At 43.6% G+C, this 14501-nt stretch overlaps 1 protein-coding gene across 3 annotated transcripts in view; it reads right to left on the bottom strand.

Annotated features, from left to right (window-relative positions):
* LOC115619709 (phospholipid-transporting ATPase ID-like) overlaps nucleotides 1-14148 on the bottom strand; it is an 87094-nt gene extending 72946 nt beyond the window's left edge. Inside the window, exon 1 of one of the 3 annotated variants that reach the window (XM_030512430.1) lies at nucleotides 14010-14148. The gene's annotated coding sequence lies outside the window, so the exon portion shown is untranslated. Of the gene's footprint in view, nucleotides 1-2565; nucleotides 3256-14009 lie in introns of those variants that run through there. The other 2 variants (XM_030512429.1, XM_030512428.1) reach the window with 2 other exon arrangements.
* Nucleotides 14149-14501: the final 353 nt, after the last annotated feature.

Below are 14501 nucleotides of genomic sequence, written 5' to 3' on the forward strand. Positions count from 1 at the left end.
TACCTACAGTTCTCTACAGATTGTCTAGCTATGGCTTACACTTCTGCAAAGACAATCCACTTCCTTTATGGCTACTGACAGTTTAATCATAGGCTCTGAGCAATTTAATATTCACAGTGAGAAGCTAATTTGACAGATCTTGAATAGGGAAGGGATGATTTCTTGTAAACCAAATTCAGCCTTATTTAAGAGAGACAAGAGCCAGAATAGGCTTGAGAACACAACTGCAAAGTTTTTCCCTCATGAGGGGCAGGTAGTAATGAGCTACAGCACATAGAATTTGCAAGGGCTACAGCCTAATCCAAAACCATGCTAAGGGCTGTACTGCAAACTGGATGTGGAAGGAGGCACTTCCCACCACTGCAGTGATGAGAGTCAAAATGAGATAAGAATGACACAACTTGGATGAACAGAGAGCAGATCTTACAGATGGAAAACCTAGCTAGTTTCTTGGCCACTCTTCTCTGGACATAGCTATACGGTACATCAGATTCAATAATAAATACAAATTAGAAAATACATGATGCTTCTGCTCCCACCAACTTGTTCTCACACTCTGTGAAATGATCCATGTTAAATACAATCATTTTTGGAAGGGTTCTTTTAGTCCAGATCATGGGGCGTAGTTCAGTACAGACCAAAATTTCTGCCCAAGCAGTGGTTATAGCAGATCTGAGGGGGCAGCGAATTGTGCTAAATACTAGAAGGAAGCACCAAGGGACCAGGAGAATTAGGCAGGAAAACAAGATTTCTCCAGTCAGTTTTGCCATCAAACATAGTGTGGTATGCACACATCTTAAAAAGCTTAAATAGCCCTGTCCAGGTTAAAAAAAAAATGAATACCATATCTCAAGTCACCAGCTCTCCATGTCAGGTTCATTTTTGCACATGAGCAAGATTTGTAAGTTAATTTTTTTTTTTCTTTAATCTATGTTTAGATGATGTAACATTCACAAACGCTAAACGAACAATCACAGGCTAAAGTACTAGACTCAGACTAGACTCAGTATACGATAAAGTAGATCCCAAGCACTGGGCACTGTGACAAACAAGGTTCAAGGCTACCTGTGCTGCCAAGTACCCTTGGTGGAGTAATACTGTTAAATACCATGAGAAGAAACAAATTTAAGTTCCTAAGTTTTGAAAACCTATCACTTTAAAATGAATTTGGAGGCACAACTGGAAAATATTAACAGTTTAAAACACATTAGATCCTCAAACTCCCTGTTTTCTCCATGCCTTCGCTGCATACTTCCTGAGGGGGTGCACGTGAGGCACTAAAGCAGGAGACATTTACTACAGGTATTGCAGAGAGGGACATCACAGTTTGGAGCAATGTTTGCTAATGCTCTGGCCACAGACAAGTGAAGTCCTGGCACACCTGGCATAGGCTGACCTTGCAATGTTGTTTACTAAGAAGAAGAAAAATAACTGTTAAAGCTGAATCCAGGACAGTACCACACAAAGGCGTGTTTGCAAAGGAACTCCTTTAAAACTCCTGGTGTATTAACTGTTTCAGTCAAATTGTCCAAATTTTGGATCCAAAGAGTAAAATATATTTGCTTTCCCTTATTGAAAGCAAACACAAAATTTCAGCCATTAGAAATAATTAGTACTAATCATATTTTAACTTTGAAACACATTAGCATTTGTATTTCTCCACCCCTTCTAACATCCTGTTTGAACACTTCAAGAGCAGAACAGGGAACACCATGTGTTGTACTACTCACTGCTCTGCAAGTGGGGAAACACAGTGAGCTGCAGGACAGACAACCAAAATGTGTGATTTTAATCCCAGAATAACACTCTTTTGGGGCTGACATCACATTTGCCATAATTTAATCTTGTATAAATTTAAGAAGCTATAAATGGTCACTCTTGGCATCAGGGTTTACAGAGTGGTGATTGGTTTAAATCTGCTAGCTCAGCGTGAAGAGTTTTAAAGTATCCCTGAAACCTCCCTAGCTTTTTAAATACCTGAATAGGTCTCCTGGAAGAGGTGAGCAAGCCTTCCAGCTATTTTTTAGTGCTATTCAAAGCTATACTCACAGAAACCCACGAAACTCTGTGCTCCTACCCCTGCACTCAAATGTGCCAATGCAATTAGCTATAATTGCTGGGAAACAGACTTCAGCCTGTTATCTGCCACGTTTTAAAGCAACGATCCAATATCCGCCATCTGTCTTCATTAAAACGCTCTTTAAGCTGACACCAGAACTGCAGTCAAAAATTTGCATCCAGCAAAAGTTAGTTGCGACGCTCAAGTTACCGATGAGCCGCTGAGGCAGAGCCAGCTTCTGCATTCTGCTCCCCCCCGAAACAATGCAAACAATAGCAGCCTTCCCGAGCGGCTGCTGCTGCTGCTTGGGATCATGCACAGCTCGTCTCACTCCACCCAGAAGTCAACCAGCTCGCCCGCAGAAAAAGCTCAACCCCAAGCGCTTTGATTAAGCTTTGCAAAGCTCTCGGGCCAAAAATAGAAAACTTTAATAAAAGCAAGTTTTCTGCCACACAGAAAACTGACAGGGAAAACAAACAAGCGGAAGGAAAGCATTTAAATCTTACCCTTGAAGGCTTATAAAAGTCACAGCAACAAAGTTGCTGCCCTCCATAGCACTCTGGTACACTCCTCTCTTCTCATTTACACGCAGCTTTATCCCCTCCCAAGACCAACAGCTTCACTCGTAGTCGCAGCGCCGGGACATTCACCTAAGGAAGCAAAGCTCCTTTGCGCTGTAGGATGGGCATCCTGTGCTTGTCTCTGAGCCCCTTAAAGATCCACAGCTGACCCGCTCTGCCATGCAATGTCCTGGTAACTAAACTTACTGCAACTTCCCTACTTCTTACTTTAGTCACTGCACGTGGCTCCTTGCCAAATTCTTCACTTTTTTTTTCTCTGTTTAATTCTGTTTCCCGTAGATAGAGATAGTGTAGTAGATTCCTTTAAAATAAAATGCTTCCAGCCCAACAAGCTATAGAAGAGTAAAGCAGAAAAGCAGAGCACCTGGGCTTGGGGCACTCCAATTAATTCCAGAGGCAACTGCTGCTCGCCTTACCTACCTCCTGCCGACGTGGAAGCTTTCAAAAGGAAACCAAGCGAGTAAAAGACTCCAACATATCAAATTGCTTTAAAAAAGGATGAACTTGGTGAGGGGTCCATTTCCCAGCAGAAGCCCCTCTCTCGGATTCTGTAATGCTGGAGTCAGTCAGGACTCCTTAAGCCCAGAGACACTGTCCTAGGAGCTGATCCCAAGGCTCCACCTCACCCACTTTCCAATAGTTGAGAGTAGCAAAAACTCTGCAGAGAAAAAGTCTCATAGAGTACAATTGCATAACTCAACCACAGGGCTTCCTCCAGCCAGCTGGAGGATTGCTTCGGCGCCGAAACGTCAGGGCTTGCTCATCCCTGAGAGCATGACCTCCCCTTGGACACAGGGACACACAACTGGCCTCACAGCTGTTAAGGGGAGCCCCCTCACCAAAACCTCTCAGCACCCTCATGAGCCTCCAAACCTTCCCACTCCTTCTCCCACCTTCAATGAACCAAACATTCATTTTGTTCCATATTAGTTGGACCCATCAAAATATAGTGCCAGTCCCCTAGCATTTTACCTACCTACCTACACTACAAGACTAAAACTGGGCTAACTACAAGTTTAATCCACCTGCTTCCCTATACCTGTGAACTGCAATTGTTGTAAGATCAGCATATTCTTTCCTGTGTTGACAGTAATGCCTGCCAATTTATTGCAGGCAGCAAGAGAAAATTTAAGATAAAAAAATTCTGTGTGTATTTGTAAATGTTTTTTCCTTCATCTTCTGTGTTTTCCCAGTGGTTTTATGTGCACACTCTTAGAATTAATTTCAAACCTGCCCACAAATCCTTGAACGCATTTATCAGCTGAGTAATTATAGAAGCATGAGAGTCAAGGCTTTGCCAAAGAGTGTTTCCTAGAAGGTGACATTTTCTGAAGTCCTGTCAAGAGAAAAGCTATGGAGGACCCTGGATGCTGTGCTGGCATTACTCCAGTTGTCACACAGGTTGAAATGCAGAGTGGCAATTAAGAAGATCCTATAGCACCACAAGCAATTTCTGAAGGAAGAACAAGAGCTGATGTTCCTTTTTGAAGACTCCGGGCTTATTCTTCCAGGCTATACCTATATGAGACAACACTCGTTGAATTGGCTTCCTAATTCCAACACATCCATACAGCAGCCAACGTGGGACATGACATGTAGGGCTAACCTCCTCAAGACCCAGGTCATTTTCAGATGGTTTTGAACTGAAAAGCATGAAACTTGATATGAAATTTCCCCTGCACTAGTAATTTCTGATGTTCTAACCGCCAACACCTCATCTCAACAGCAACAGCCACAAGTATCACATTTTTTCTTGCAATCAAAAGTACAAGGATTGGGATTAATTTCAGTCCTTCTATTTGGAGAATCTCTTTTTCTCCTTTCATTCTGGATTTTCATCGTTCTTAGAACTTTCTTCTGCGTTTCCCCCCCCATTTTACTATATTAGCTGATGATGATTCATTCCACACTACTCCCACTTTCTTTGCTGCTGTTTATACTTGCTTGTTACCACTTTGACCTTGGCGACAATCATTTCCGCCTTCCTCAACTTAAGTTCATCTCCTTCCTTTCGACATGAGAGTGGACCCAACCATGAAGTCATCTGGCCCTGGGTCTTGTCTAGACTTTAAAATAGTTAACAATTGGGTAGGCTGTTTTGCTAGTGATTTTTCTTGGCACTGAAATACACCTCACATACATTGGTGATTACTTTTTCCCTCAGCTATGCTTTCCCGACGGACTTCAGAGAACCTGCTCGGGTAGGAAAGCTCAGCACATGTGGGAGCACTCAGAAAAGCAGGAGTGAGTTGGTGTTACAAACTGAGCCCTGAGGTCTCTTGTCCTTGCCTTACACTTTGTTCCCTAGGTAGCATCTTCCTAAGAAGCACACCATTTGCATCCTCCTTTGCAAGTTTCTGAACATATCAGGGAGGGCTGCAGCCTGCAATGTTGTCTAAATTTCACTGCCTGCAGAAAGGGTGTACGTGTATGCTGGGTGTCCAAGCTCTCACTGCAGCCAGCATGGTTTGGGAAGATTCAGCTGATCAGCTGCAGCAAGGCAGCAGTGAGTTTGCTGTGACCCATGATTCTGGGAAGAAGTTCAGTCTGTTGCCTTTCCAGTAAACAAGCTGTTTTCTTGGCCAGGCTGCGACTTCCATACCACGTTGTATGGAAGTATTGCTGTATTTCAGCTATGATCAAGATGCAGACCTGAAGACTTACTGACACTGATGTTTAAGGGATGCCCTCAGTGCATCCTCTGGACCAGACACAGTCTCCCTCCAAACAGCAAAACTGAGAGAGCAGAGGACCCTCTCTGGAGCATATGGGACCCAAATATGCCTGATGACCTAGTAAGGCTTTGAATGGCTTAATATGCCCCTGAGTAAGTGTAGAGGGTAACTAGAGGATAGGAGAGAAGTGGGAGAGAAACATACTCTGGAGCATCCCACCGTGTAGAATTCAAATAAATGTCAGCCCTTGTGAGAAGCCCTCCCTATGTCAATGCTATTTTTAAATTACTGTCAACATAGATGCTTTCCAATTACCCTATCTAGTTCAAAAGGAGAGCTGATGATCTTTGCTTTCCCTTACTGTCTTATAACTGCAGTCTGCTACTCCTGGACTGCAAGATTTGGAGCTTGATCTGCTCTACCATGGCTGGCACCTCTGACTGCAGAGAACTGATTGCCTCTAATTCAGCCAAGCTGGGCTCCCCCCACAGCCAGAACTGATGCAGTGTTCAAGGATCATTTCCACCCAACAAGTGCATTGGTCATACCACCCATGGGAGTCACAACTCCAGAAAAGCCTTTCTATATGGTACCGAAGGTTTTCCTCACAAACTCCCACAGGTCATTGTCAGATGACTGACTGAATCTCCTCCCACAGCCTATGCTTTACTCATCCCAACTTTTCTCCCCTTTCCCTCTTTCTCCTCTTTACTCCTGGCCAACGAGTTGCTCCTTGTGTAGGTGAAAGATAAGGAGCATGCTTCACTTTGGGGACCACTGACATATCTGTTGTTATGAGCACCTGCAAAGGTTACAAGGGGTCAGATGGGCTTCTTATCCCAACTGCCCTTGCTATGAGAGACTTCTTGCATCCTCTTGTGGTTGAAAGTCAGGATAGGGTGGATAGGAAACACAGGACTGAAAGGAACAAACTGGGACATTGATGCTCACCCCTTCAGTATCAGAGAGCTGTTTTAAAAATATAGTGTAGGAGGAACATCCAATCTGCAAATTGCCGTAGTCCAGGAAACACCAGCACAATCATAAAGTGAATAACAAAAGACCAGAGGTCCCAAAATACACTGTATCACAGGTGAGGGAAGATGAGTTGTACTAGCAGTGTCCTTGATCCCTTCAGAGGATGTGGCAGGTGAAACTGTCCAGCTGGCAGCAGAAAGCACACTAGAGTGGTGCAGAGGAAGGGAAAAAGAAATCTTATATGTTTCTGTTATGACCAGATTGTGGGAGGAAAATCAAGTGGGCACAGGAAGGCACTGTCATGAATTGACCAGTTGCTCTAGGGCGGTCCTTGCCTGTTGGGAGCTCCTCAGCCACATTCATTTAACTGCTCCTCCAAGGAACCGATAAACCCAAAGTTAGCTCAGTTTGAAGGGATGCTCTGGATTCTTATCCATGCGCATCCATCTTTCTGGGTGTGATCTGAAATGAAGTGTGCAGCTTTAGCACTGCAGTTCATACAGAAATATTCCCATACTCACCAGTTAGTCCTGCAGCTGGGAGCTGGCTGTAAGGTACATGCCAAATGGTCAGAACATAGTTTCAGTGGGTGTGTGCAGAATAACATGAGTCATACTGATCAGGATTCAGTGGAGTGCCACTTACCTGCAGCAGGGAAAGAAGGGTGTGTGGCTAGAAATTTCCTTTCTCCATCTGAGCCCCTTCCCCGTACTCTGGGCCCTTAACAAACAGTGAGCAGCTGGGGAAAACCATAAATCCGCAAAGAGACAGCCTTTTGCCTTTAAAAAGAAAGCAGCGACTTGCTCTGTGACTATTGACCTCATCTTCCTGGCGCCAACACTTGCAGAGATGATACCTTGTGACGATTTAAACAGAAATTAAAACATGCCTCTCAATTGTCCCCTTTGTAGCCCACAGGAGATGGAGCAGAGATGAAAACCTTTTGGTCAAAGAGCTTTCATCTGGGTTCAGCTGCTCAGATTACACTGAAGATGAGATAAAGCTGAGCTCAATTCTGCAGGAAACAAGGCCCTCATCTCTGAGGTTCGGTCCACACCAGTTTTGGGATCTTGTGTTTACGAACTCCCTTCTAGCCAAAAATTTCACTGCTCTAGTAGGGAAGGGACTGTTGCTAGACGGAAAGTCTCCCAGGTACCTGAAATGTTTGCTGTGATCCCATGAGAAACTGGGTGATTTGATGGACACAGAAGTCAGTGAGAGCTGTGAAGATTCAGCTGTTTCAGGATTATGCTCTTGGACTACAAATCTGTGTCCCTTCTTTTGCCTGTGACGCTATACATGTCTGACTGCAAGGAGAAAGCATAGGGAATAATCAGCTGCTGCAGCAAACCCCAGATGTGTGCACACTGCTTTTAGCACATATTTCGTAATCATCATCAGTGAACAAAGTGGAATCTCAGGGGGCATGCTTCGGAGGGCTCGTTAAAAGCTAATCATGCCTACATGAATAGAAAAATCAATAGCTGAGGGCAAAGCAACAGACCAGCTTGTTAGAGCCTCCGTCTAAACTGCCCTTTGTAACACGGGTATTACACAAAACCTCCTGCTGTTATTTGCAAGGCAGTAGCTGCCACAAACACATATGCTATATCTGATGACACTTCAAACACTGTCAGATGCACACTCCTCAGATACACATCAAAAAACCCATCTCATACCACTGAGGAATTAGGATGCCCCTCAGTGGGACCCCATGATTGAACACACAGAGGAAATCCTACCCATGCAGAGCCAACAAAAGGCTTTTTTTGCAGAGTCTTCCCATGAGCTGTGCATATGGGAAAAATAGGCTGCACTCGTGGGAGAAACTGTACTTCTGGCACAGTATGCAATCACCAGAAGGGCTGCATAATGTCTATACAATGTTTAATCTCCTGTAGTCTCCCAGAGATGCTCTAGCCCTGGTTAGTCTGTCTGTAAACTCCATTGCAGTGGGAGAGCAGGCACTGGTGCCTAACAGATGTTCTAGGAGAGCTGCACAGGCAACGTAAGTAGAACAGGACTGCAATGGATCTGCCATTCAGTTTTCCAGATGGTAATCATGGGGGACACTGAGGAGCAGTGTTCACCAAGCTCATCAGGCTGTTTCATGCCGCGGCAATGAAGCCTTGTCCCCATTGCCGCTTCCACAGCTTTCTACACAAAGCATGTGTAGTGAGGATGGGAGATCCCTGGATCTGCAGGGAGCAGATTGCTTCTGCATTCTCTACAGTGCCACCCAAGAGATCTGAGATTTATTTATTTAAGCTCGTCATGGTTTGCATTATATACTGCTTTGATGGTTAATTATCCTTTACATGAAAAAAATCAGTGGCATTCTGAGACTATTCCTTTAAATATCATGTCACATCCACTATGCTCATAAACACTTTAGCCATAATTCCAAATTAAATAGACCATGGGCATGTATATCTGTACTGTCTCTTTTCCAGTTTACGATCACATCTATCCTGTCAGGAAAAACATGGAGGCAACCTGCTGCCTTCCATGAAATTTTCTCTAGTTTCAACTATATTTTGTATACTTTATAGCAGTATTTTCTGCATTAGATCCTTATTATATTATTATAGCTTTTGCTAGTTAGATGCTGATAAGGTGGTCTGCTTCAGAGAGGTCAGGGGGAGCCCAGGGATGGTCGACTGCTATTTGCCTTAGGGATGTACAGCAGCAGCACCAACATTCCATAGGGGCATGGTCCCAAAAGGGGACGGGAGCACATGGGAGTATATTGTTCTAGCGCTGATATCTGGGACCTTTAAAAATCAAGGGGATACATGGAAAGGGAGGCAGATATTTAAATTAAACACCCTATTCTCAGCATTACAATCTGTCATGCCGTGTTTGGTTTTCATGTGCTGCTTGCAGGGTAAAATTAGTTGTGGGCCCTGAAAGAAGAGGCAACGTTTGCTGTGACTGATGGAGTGATCAAGGTTTTACTGCTCTACCTCCAGAAGGCAGTGACACACAGCCTGAAGCTAGGAATGTGTTAATGAAGCAGACAGTAGAAAACTTTACCAAAGACACTAAGAGACTAAAGGGAATTCAATAAGTTTTCAGCAGTACTGTGCAGCACCAAACACCTAGTCAGGAGTAATAAAGAAAGGAGTTCTCTTAACAAGGAAGTGAAAAAAACCCACAAAACCCATGGCCCTGTATCTTGACATGGCACAGAAAGAAAAGCTCAACTTTTTTCTGGTGCCTCCTCTCCCCAAGGAAATAGATAGACATGACATCCCAACTTCAAAAGATAGAAGGAGAGGTGAAAGCTAAATGACGCTTGGTGCAGCAAATGAGAAACTGTATTCACAAGCACAATCTTCAGGGTGCTCTTTATTTTGGGTTCCTTTTTGTTCCATGTTCCATTATTTTCAAATCTGCATTTCAAACTTCTCATAGCCTTGAATCTTGGCAAGCAAGAAAGGTTTCTCATTCAAGATGTGGCACATCTCAAAAAGAGAGGTCTTCAATGCTTTGCCTATCATCCAGCTCCACATTAGGCTGCTGGTACCCCAAGCATATCGCTGCCAATATAAGTGCATAGGCTAGTTTGACAGCTGACATTTGCAGGGCTTGAGTGAAGAAGAAATGTCTTCTATGGACAGTTAGTATCTGGACAGTTAGTATCTGGTCGTTCACTCTGGAATGAAGCAAAGTACTAGAAAACACATGAAATCTCTAAAGACTTTGCAAAGATGGCGCAATCAGAACAGAATAAATGCCTTGTGTCAGTAAATGAAAGTCATAATTTCTCTTAGGAAAAGAAAGGCTGGATTAGCTTTGGAGGTGAGTGTGGTATGGAGAGGTAAACAGCTCAGACAGAGGTCTGAGTGTTTCTTTGGATGCCATCTGCTGAACAGGTTGTGTCTGCCCAGAAAGGCATGGACATGAATTTTTTCCTACAGTCTGTTTGCTTTTTTGGTCATAGGAGAAAAAGTAGCATAAAGCACAAAGGGGTTAAGAAAAAGAAGTGTCCCAAGCAAGTTTGCAGAGCATATTTGGGAAGAGCATATTTACACTACTCCAGGAAAAAATGCCGAGGAGAAGTTTTGTTTGTAAACCGAAGAAAGAAAGCTCATATTAGCCTGGCGAGCCCACCTGCAGCACATCTTTGCAGCAAGGGTTGACTAGAAGGGAAACTGGAGACAATCCAGAGAATCATGATCTCTGGCAAGCAGACAGAGTGAGAAGTAGTGTATGCTGACCAGCTGCAGCTGGGAAACCTGGGTTTCACATCTATACCTTGAGACTCCCAAAAATGTTCATGACATGAGGAAACCATGCCAGCGAGGTATGAAATTTAAATAGACCAAAGAGTGTATTACTTCATTAATCAGTATCTGGTGTGGTGGAAAGTTTTTGAGTGAATGATTTCTTGGAAGCTGGTTTCAGTCTGCAGCTCATCTTGCAAGTGCCCTACAATTTTGTTCAGGTTTCTGGTTTGTGTTTCTAGTTAACAAAACAAGAAGGGATCTCTGTGGAGGCTCTTACATCACTTGAAGGAGACGACTCAAAGGTAGAAGGAAGGCACTTATAGGGAGCTGCAAAGGCCAGGCGGCAGAAGCAACAGGATTCACAACTGAGAAAAGGAAACCTTAGGAGTGTACTTGGAGGAAGTGAAACAGGCCTAGAGTCAGACCTCAACTGAAACACCAACTCATTACTTGATAGATATAATGGTCATGAAAAGCATTGGAAAACAGTGAGTTTAATGTGTTTTCAGGTAGATACCTATGTTGCTGTGAGTGGAGCCTGGAGGTTCCTGTAGGGTATCTGGGAAGTCTAACACAGGCAGCTGAGGCTTTGGTTGGTCTTGCTGCAGAAACAGCTGAAGAGGATGTTTATCAGAGTAGTCATGGTTTACAGCCCCCAGAAATAAACAAAAATCACCATCAATTTCAGTTTATGCTCACATGACTGTTCCTACAAACTACAGCAACTCAGGAGGAGATACACACCAGTCGGGATGGATTTGATATGGGCAAGCAGCTTTCAGTGAGGTTGTTGCCACCCCAGTCATCCCACCTGAATGCAGAGCCAGAACCTTTGGGAAGAAACACTCTGAGACAGAGACCATTTACCTTGAGTCTACCTAAGAACACCGCACAAAAGGGTGGAGGGTTCTAGAAGAGAATAGCCAGGAGAGCAATCCTAACCCAAGGCAACACTCTGTGGCAGGCAAGTGTAAATCAAGCAAAACCATTTTTCTCACTCCCCTCACAGCTGTATCAATATCCTTTGTACTGTTGTAAAGCCAAAGCTGTACATTTAAGATGGAAAAGTAAACTAAATCTTGTTTGTCCATGAAGTGAAATGGCAGGTGGGGAAAGCGTTGGCAACATTCCCGATGACAGCAAGAGTATAAATTGCATACAATAGCTCTTATCAAAGGGCAGGGGCAAGGAAGAGAAGGTCTTAAGGTTAAACTAGTAAGTAATCCAGATTGACACTGAAATTGCAACCTGCAGTAGCTGCAAGTCCCAATAAACTCAGGATCACATGAACAATGCAGTAGCAAGGAAGCAATGAATAACTGAATAACCCATGGAGGCGGGCAGGGAGCTGTACAGGGCCCCTGGAAAGGGAAAATGAGTCTTGTTTATCTGCAGATCAGTTATCAGCCCTGTCTACAGGGCATGCACCCAGCTTTGACCTTGGATCCACCATAGTGTTGCCCAGCCCTCAACTGCTGTTGTCTGCCACTGGGGCGTAAGGGGAAAAGCAAAGTCTTGAACAGACTGTGGTCTACCTGCATTCCTCTTTCCAGTGCTCCTCCTTCGTAAAACTGCACAACTGAACCTTTGAGATGTGAAAATCAGTTTTAAATAAATAAACATATTTAAATATATACATAGCTACAGGTATGTATATATTTAATATACATATATATGTAGAGCATAACTCGCCACTTCCAGCCTTCCTGTTGTATAAGTCTTGGGGACTGAAGTGCTTTTCTTCATCACCTCTGTATTAGTTTACACATGCGCAAGAACCTAATCCTGTTCCTCCTGGAGCCAATGCTGACCACATGGAATCATTTGGTGGGTCCTAGAGTGGACCTATGACTGTAAGGGACTGGAAAGCTATACAAACTAAACACTGCCACGCCAAATGCATGAAGTGAGCACAGAGTAGTCCCTCTAAAGCAGAAAACCAACTGGTTGGTCTTGCCCTGTAGATCTGTCCTGTCCAATGATGATTGACCATTCCCATTCAAAGTGGAAGCAGTTTTCCAGGTCGACTTGAAAAGAGTCATACTTTCAGCAAACAGCATGATTTACTTTGATATCAGCAAATTAGCCTACTTTACTGTTCCCTTCCTTCCAGCTGTTTATTTGGTTAAACATGGAATAGTATTACTTTCAGTAATGCTAAACTTCTCAGTAACGCTAAATTATATGTAGGTCATGAATAAGCTAACACCTAGAACCAAAGCTAAAGAGCAGTAAGTCTGACATTTGACTAAACAGAGATCCACAGAGCGTTTTTATTGCTAAGAAAAATAAGCCATTCACTTCAAAGGAAGTAAACAGTTACTTCTGTAGTGTGAATTGCAGTGTTACTTTCCTGAGTTGGTTTGCAACCAAGTCAGCAAAGAGAAAGTGCTTTTATTGCCAACAGAATGGCCTTAACCTTTCCTTTCAATACTGTTTTTGAACTAATTTGTCATTTGCAGAGGTATAGGTTAGTGCAGCAAGGTCACCTTAGCTAAAACAAGGTTTCCTCCACAATGGCCACACTTAGGAAGTCTCCTGCTGGCTTCTATGGGACTTTTGCCTATGCCAGGACACTTGAATAATGTTTTCATGGGCAGAGAGAGAAGAACAATGCTTTGTGGTGAAAATCCTCCTTCAGTACATGCTAGAGTGTCTTACTCCTGGGTTGAGAGTCAAACCAGTGTCAGATATGGGGGAATACTGGAAGATTTCATATGTCAGCTGAGCAAGGATTTTGGGTGGAAAGGGTTATTTTTATCCGTAGTACAGAAGGTACGTTGGATGTGTTTCATCTAGTCAGTTTCTCACCTTCATAAAGTCTTTGGGCATCCATGAGTTGGCATTGCAGTTTTGTGTTGTGTCACATATTAGTTCAACAAAATAAAAATAACCTAATGTTGTAATTTCTATAGAAGGGTCTTAAGCAAGCAGTGCGAGCGCTCCATCCTAGTCTCACAGCCTCAAGTTGACAGAGAGACCAAGTATTACTCCAACAGGCCAGAAAACCACAATCATTAACTCACCCATCTACCAGTTTGAGCTAGAACACAACTCCTCCAGAGACAGTCAGTTATGATGCAAAACCCATTATGATGAGGGCAAAATGTTTCGCCACAGAGAAGGAGGAGCCTGGCTCTCCCTTCTGAAATTTTGAACAGGGCAAAAAGAGGTGCCTAGATCCAAAGCCCGTAAAAAGGACATGTGCTTTCCCACTGACTTTGGAGAACTTTGCTAAAGCCTCACTGCAGCGGTCCCAACTCTCTCGACCTTGGAGTGTCACTGACATGCTAAAGCTGGCACTACATAAAGAATACTTAGACACATTATCAAGAACCAGTATTTACAGATGCAGAATAATCCAGTATGCAAAAGGGAAAAAATAAACGGGGGGGGGGGGGGGGGGGGGGGAAGATTAACTCTGGGCTCCTATGCAAGTTTTTACACTTTTCTTCTAGAAGAAGAAGTGAAGAAATTGTCCTACCTGGCTGTTCTGTGTCTTCTTTTCCACCTGAAGCTCTTTGTCACGACAAGCAGAAGGGATTGTTTTCAGCACCATACAGAAAGCTGCAGCTTCTTTTAAAATCCCTAGATGGTTTCTCCGCAGAGCACACCAGGCTTCTCCCCAGCTCGGCCACAGAGATCGCTAGGGAACACCACGCTTTCCAGGATCTGGAGGTAAACTTGTGCAGGAGCACACTGAATGTGATCCAGAAGTTACAGCATGTCTTGGTGTGCTTCATGTACTCGGTAAGAACTGCAAGAGAAAAGGCAAAGTTCCTGAAGCTGTGGGTGGAACATGGCACCAGGTAGCACTGAGTAAATAAAGAGCAATTGATCATTGGACTCGGGTATGACATTAGATATTACAAAGGTTTATATGCCTTTATACTAAGGTGTGTACACCTTATGATAGGTAGGACTCTATTTCATCTAAAAGAAATGCAGCTTAAAAACCTGCTGGTGCACGTTGCTG

Source organism: Strigops habroptila, chromosome Z (genome assembly GCF_004027225.2).
Source record: "Strigops habroptila isolate Jane chromosome Z, bStrHab1.2.pri, whole genome shotgun sequence".
Classification (NCBI taxonomy): domain Eukaryota; kingdom Metazoa; phylum Chordata; class Aves; order Psittaciformes; family Psittacidae; genus Strigops; species Strigops habroptila.